Source organism: Elephantulus edwardii, unplaced genomic scaffold (genome assembly GCF_000299155.1).
Source record: "Elephantulus edwardii isolate Elephantulus edwardi_28Jun2011 unplaced genomic scaffold, EleEdw1.0 scaffold00039, whole genome shotgun sequence".
NCBI classification, from domain to species: Eukaryota; Metazoa; Chordata; class Mammalia; order Macroscelidea; family Macroscelididae; genus Elephantulus; species Elephantulus edwardii.
The window spans coordinates 1517549-1524187 of record NW_006399789.1 but is presented as its reverse complement, the minus strand read 5'-3'; positions in this window follow the sequence as shown (position 1 = coordinate 1524187).

Genomic DNA, 6639 nt, shown 5'->3' with positions numbered 1-6639 from the left:
AAAAAAAAAGACCATGACTAAATAAATAATTATTAAAAAAAGAAAAGTACTGAATATCCTATGGACTGCAGAAAGAAGAAAGAGATTTGTCTTGGGGGAGTGCAGGCAGATTGCTCCTTGAAGGCAAGGATGGCAAAACTTCATCTCACATATTCGGGCAGGTTGTTAGGAGTGGCTGTACCTTGCAAAGGGACATCATGCTTGGAAAAGTTGAGGGTAGGTAAAAGAGAGGAAGACCCTTTACTAGTAGCATTGACACTGTGACTGCAATAATTCATTTAATATGTCAGAGGTTATGAGAATGCCACAGGATAGGACAGGCTTCAGAGTAGTTGTTCATTGGGTCACTGTGAGTCATATTCAAATCTATGTTATCTAACAACAACCACCTTTGCATTGATGTAGCAAGTTCTTATGGCCAAGTGGTTAGGGAATTGTACTGCTAGTCCATAGATGGGAGATTCAAAGGTGGTAGAGGCTCTTCTGGAGAAAGATGAATAGTCTCCTTCCACTTGTTTTATTGTCTCTGAAAACTAACTCAAGAGTCAGTTATCAGTCAGTTCAAACTTGAGGGCAATGAACTTAAATTTTAGTTTAATTATGTTGACAAGGAATGGAACACTGAATATTATGTGAACTTCTGAAAACAACAAAGTCTGTGCTGGAGAAAGTCCAATCAGGATGCTCTTCAGAGAAAAGGATGGTGAAACCTCACCCCACATACTTTGGTCATATTATCACTAGGAATTTTTGTTAGGTGTTGTTGAATCTAGTACAACTCATAGTGACCCTATGAACAAAAGATTTGAACCCTATTCTATCCTGTGACATCCTCACACTTCCTGACACACAAGAGACCGTTGTGACAGTCAATCTACCTGGTTGAGGGTCTTCCTCTCCTTTGATGACCTTTCACCCTTCCCAACATCATGTCCCTCTCCAGGGAAGACCCTCCTAGCAACATGCCCAAAGTATGTGAGGAGAAACCTCATCATTCTTATCTCCAAATAGCGCTCCAGCAGCACCCTCTCTAAGACGTATCTGTTTGTTTCCTTGGCCATCAATGGGATGTTCAGTGTTTTCCTGAAACACCACAGCTCAAAGGCCTTAATGCTTTTTTCTGTAATTCTTACTCGTTTTCCAGCTCTCAAAAGCATGTTGTTGCCTTTGAATCATAGTGACCCTATGTACAACAGCTCTAAACACTGCTTTATAGTTTGCCAAAGTATGTCAGATGAAGTTTCATAATCCTTGCCTCCAAGGAGCAGCCTGGTTTAACCCTTTCCAGGATGAATCTGTTTGTTTTCTTAGCAGTCCATGGTAAATTCAATACTCTTCTCCAACACCACAGCTCAAAGGTATCAATTCTCCTTCTATCATCCAGCTCTCTGATGCATAGCAAGTGATTGCAAACACCATGGACAATATCAGGGACACTGTAGACTTCAGACTTTCATAATGCATAACACAACTCTGCTTGCTGAAACTGAGGAGGACCTGAAATCCTTGCTGCAGAAAATCAAGGACGGTAGCCTTCAATATGGATTAAAGCTCAATATCAAGAAAACACAGAGTATCACCACTGGGTCAATTGGCAGCATCATGATGGACTGTGAAGAGATAGAGATTGTAAACAGCTTTAGTCTGGTTGGCTTCACAATCAACACTCTTGGTACCAGCATCCAGGAAAATAAATGATGAATTGCATTGGCAAAGTCTGCTGTCAGAGACCTCTCCAAAGTACTAAAGAGCAGCGATGTCAGTTTGGAGAGTAACATGTGCCTGATCCAGGCCAAAGTCTTTGCAATTACTTGCTATGCATCAGAGAGCTGGACAATGACTATAGATGATAGAAGTAGAATTGATGTCTTTCAGCTGTGGTGCTGGAGAGGAGGATTTAACTTACCATTGGCTACCAGAAGAACAAACAGGTTCATCCTAGAAAGGGGTAAGCTCAGGCTTTTTTTCTGAGGAAAGGATTCTGAAGGTTCGTCTGACATTCTTTGGACATGTTGCAAGGAGGTTCCAGTCTTAGAGAAGGACATCATGCTTGAGAGGGTGGAGAGACAGCACAAGAGAGGAATACCCTTGATGAGATAGATTGATTTAGTTACAGGGGTAAGTTTGGCACAGACAATAAGATTGGCACAGAATAGAGCAAGGGTTAGGGCTGCTATGAATAGGATCACTATGATTTGTTTCAAGTAATTTCAGTTTTAGCAATTAAAATTGTATCATTTATATACTGTACATTTTCAATAGGTGTCTTCTCCAATCTTCATTCTGTGTGTTGTTTTTGTTATGTGTTGTGGAGTCACTTGCTGCTCCTTGGGAGAAGGATGGACAATCTCTGTTGTGCAATTTGCATTTTTTTTCTCTCATCATGCACAGCCTTTGATAACTTGCGGGAGGGTCAGTTATGACTTGGTTCCCGCTTGACGGTATAAAACAAGAGTCCTAACTTTTCTAGTAAATATCAGAAGTAGGATAAAATTGAGGCAATTATTTGCCACTTAAACATTCAGAGGAAGTATGGCCTTGCAGGCATCGCCCTTTCATATTTCTAATGTTTGTAAAAGTGAGTCAATAAATTTCTGTTGTTTTAACACATTCTTAAAACAAGGTAGAACTTGGTAATGGGTAAGTATAGGAACTAATATTGTTATGTGCTGTCAGATTGACTATGACTCATAGAACCCTGTGAACAACATATGACAACATTGCCCTTTTCTGTGCTTTCTTCATTATCCAAGCACCAAATAACTTACTTCCTGCATTTTTGCTTTATGCTTCTGTGACTTTATATATTGCTGGCCTAAAAGTTTTGGTGGTAAATTGTCAATACTGCCAACAAAGGACATATTGTTTTAATAGAGAGGAAAGTTGAGAGGCAAAATGAAATAGCTTGAAGAGAAATCTCACCTGTCAGGAGACTGTGCAATGGGGAAACCTTTACCAGTACTCCCCCCCAAAAAAGTAACATCAGCATCTCAGAGTTACTGTAGATAAAAATATAAACAAAATTTGAAAACAGAGGCACAGATGACCAGTAAATCAGATAGGAGTTTGAAATTATTGAACTGGACTCAAGTTATTGAATTACAAAAAGTTGTGAGACCAATATGAAATACAGTCACAGTATTCAGCAGTTCAATGATGTTTGTTAAATGATTGAAAAAAAACTATCCAAAGACACAAAATGAGGAGGAATATTTATTTTTTCTTGATGACTTCTAGGAAGATTTAGCAAATAATTGACATGGGAATTAATGTATATTTTAAAGATAGACATCTGAAAACAAAGAATACTTAGAAAGATGCTTATTTGTGCTTTATTAACAATGTAAAGACATTTGACGACGTGCTTCAAAACAAATGACAGATGACAATAAAAAGAATGAGAGTCCCAGAACAATTCATTGTATTCATGTGAAACTTGTCCATATATCAAAACTCATTTATTTGAACAGAATAAGAAAAAAAAAGTTTAAAATAAAGAAATGTGTGCACCTGGAGTCTCCTTTCTCCAGATATATGGTATGCTGAGCAAACCATTCTAGAAGTTGGATTATATGGAGAAGAATGCAACATTAGGATTGAAGAAAGACTCATTGACAAGCTTTACTGTGTAGATGACATAATATTGCTTGCAGAGAATGATTAAGATTTGAATCATTTACTGAAAAATCACAGATTATTTGGTCTTTAATATGGATTACATCTTAACATCAAGAAAACAAGATTCCTTACCAGTAGACCAGTACCCACCATCATGATAGATTGAGGAAACATTGATGTGACCAATAATTTAATTTCCCTTAGATCTACAAATTGACACTCTTGGTGATAACTATAATCAAGAAATACAAAATAAAAAAAAACAACAAACTTACTTCATTGATAATCTGTTGTCAAAGATGTGTCCAAAAAAAAAAGATGTGTCCAAACTGCAAAAGAGAAATAAAACTAGTTGAAAGACTTATGAGCCTGTTTAAAAGAATATTATTTCATTTTCTACCTATGCATCTGGAAGTTAGCAAGTGAGCAAATGTGATGATAGAAGAAGAACCAACATCTTTTAATTGTGCTGGAGTAGAGTACTGGAGCATTCCATGGACTTGCAAAAAACAAACAAATGCATTTTGAAAGAAGTGCAACAAGGATGCTCTTTAGAGGCAAAGATGATGAAATTTCATCTCACATTTTGGGCATGCTATGAGGCGGCGCCAGGCTTGGGGAAACTAGATACATACTGGGAAAGGCAGAGAGCAATAGATGCAAGATCCTCAGTCAGATGAATTGACACATTGGCTGAAACAAAGGGCAGATCTGAGAATGACGCACAGCTGTCAAAGACAAGGTTCCAATCCACTGAGTATGGCCTGTAATCAGTTTAATGGCACTTAACAACAATGAGTGTCAAATGCGTTAATGGTTGGTTGCCCTATGCGTACAGTGTTGGGTGGAGCTCCCCGATTAAACAAGCTTGGAAGCAGGAGTGGCACCCACTTCACTAATAGCTTGCCTCGGGGAAACCCTATAAACCTGGAGAGGGGATAAGACACACAAGTGTTGAGGACTCTCTTTCACAGGGTTTCTATGAGTCTCCTGCAACTTGATGGCACTTAACAAACAACAACAACAAAAACAACAACAAAAAAATAACCTAATACAAAGAGTAAGCAGAAGTGTGATAAGCCATCTAAACCTTTTAGTCTCAAATGTGCTATGCTCAATTGCATATTATTAAATGAAAATTGTGGATATACAATGGGTTTGGGGCTAGAAATGATAAAGTAAAGAAAGGGTATTGTTTAAGAGTCTGCGGAACAGAAAGGTGAAGAAAGTTGAAGCAGAAAATGGTTGATTCTCTGCAATAGAGGTTTTAGAAATATTCCTATGTGATGTAATCATGAGATGTCATCTTAATAAGGTCAATTTAAATTAAAAAAAAAGGCCTATATCGTAGACCAAAAGCATAATTTTAACCTGAAAAAAAAAAGAATTGTAAATTGTGTTCACATACAGAATTATTGAATAGTGTTTTCCTTAGATAATGGCTGGGATAGGGGGGAATCTTGGGTTTTATTTAGTTGGTTGGTTGGCTAGTGTCTTTTGTTTTGAGACAAGTAACTCTGAGGTGGGGTCTTGGTCAACATAAATATGACAGCATCATCTCCAAGGAAAACAACCCAAATATGAACTATAAAATGCTTTAAGAGTCATGCCATATGGCTTTAGGAGTGTAAGTCCTGCTTTGAGCAAAGCACTCAGAACCATGATAAGAGCTGGACTCACTTAAGGGATTATTGGAAAATTTCCAGCTGGCTGAATAACTAATTGGTCCTTCTTTAGGGGATGTGGGAGGATAATTTGAGGAAGGAAGATCAATTTCCTGATGTTCTTGAAAACTGTTTGGAAGTATGGCATGGTGAGAATTTACCTACTTTTCCCTTTGGGTGTTATTATGTTCACTAGAAAGATCCAGAATTCTCTAGTGTCCGTCCACATGATGTTATGACATAAATTTAGCACGGGAAGGAACAGTTATTTTCCTGACTCTAATTTGGAACAGTGCTTAAACCAATTAATACCATGAGAAAACAAATCTCAGTAAGTAAAGCAAATATAGAATTTCTATATAGGTAAAATACTGAAAAAAAAAAAGGCCAAAGAACATAATTAACACTTTCTCTGTATCAAGTTTGAAAGAAACCATTAAGTGTTAAAAATGATGCATTTAAATTTTGTGCTGCCATTGAACAGTTAAATGAAAATGTGATATTAATGCTTTCTCTTGTTCTGAACAGGTGTTATAGATAATTATTCCGAGGTTTCTAGAATAAAAACAGAAAGAGTTGTGCATAAGCATTTTGTGAAATAAATGTGTTTTGTTTGGAAAACATATTTCATGCTCAAATATTTAATAGTGACAAAGCAATAAGAAAGTGATAGCACTTGCTGACAATGTTTTCATTGTGTACTTTTATTTAGAGCTTTTCTTTTTCCTGAGGAATCTATAAGCACCCTTCACATTGTATCTAGACAAGTGAAAGGCATTTACTGTTAGACCACTTCTGTTGAGTAGTATACTCATTTTGCAGAACAAATATTCCTAAATATGTATAAATATAGAATCCTGTATGAAACTTTTAGAAAATTAGTCATTTTTCAAAATATAATCATTGAATATGTTTTAGATGCACAAGTACTAAATAAGGTACTGGAAATACAAAAGTAACTAATACCTGTTTTTTTGTCCTAAGTACTCTTATGAAAATCAAAACGAGTAACCTCAATTTTCAATGAAATATACTCCATACCTCAATCTGTGCAAATGTATACCAGATATTTTATTAGGATGCATTTTGCTCATTCAAATTTAGATATCCAAAACTAAGTTCAGTGCTTTTGATCTCTGCCAAAAAATGACATTTTTTTTTCTATTGCCTATGTTTCTTAAAATAATAATCTGCAACTATATAGTATAAAACTTAGCCTTTAAAAATTACTTTTGTTTTTATCCTTCATTCTTTAATACAGTATTTATTATTTATCTTCTTATTTCTTAGTTTCCCTCCAACCCCTATGTCAGTCCTGTTTTATAAGTGGTATTATGCAGTATTTGTCCTTTAGTGA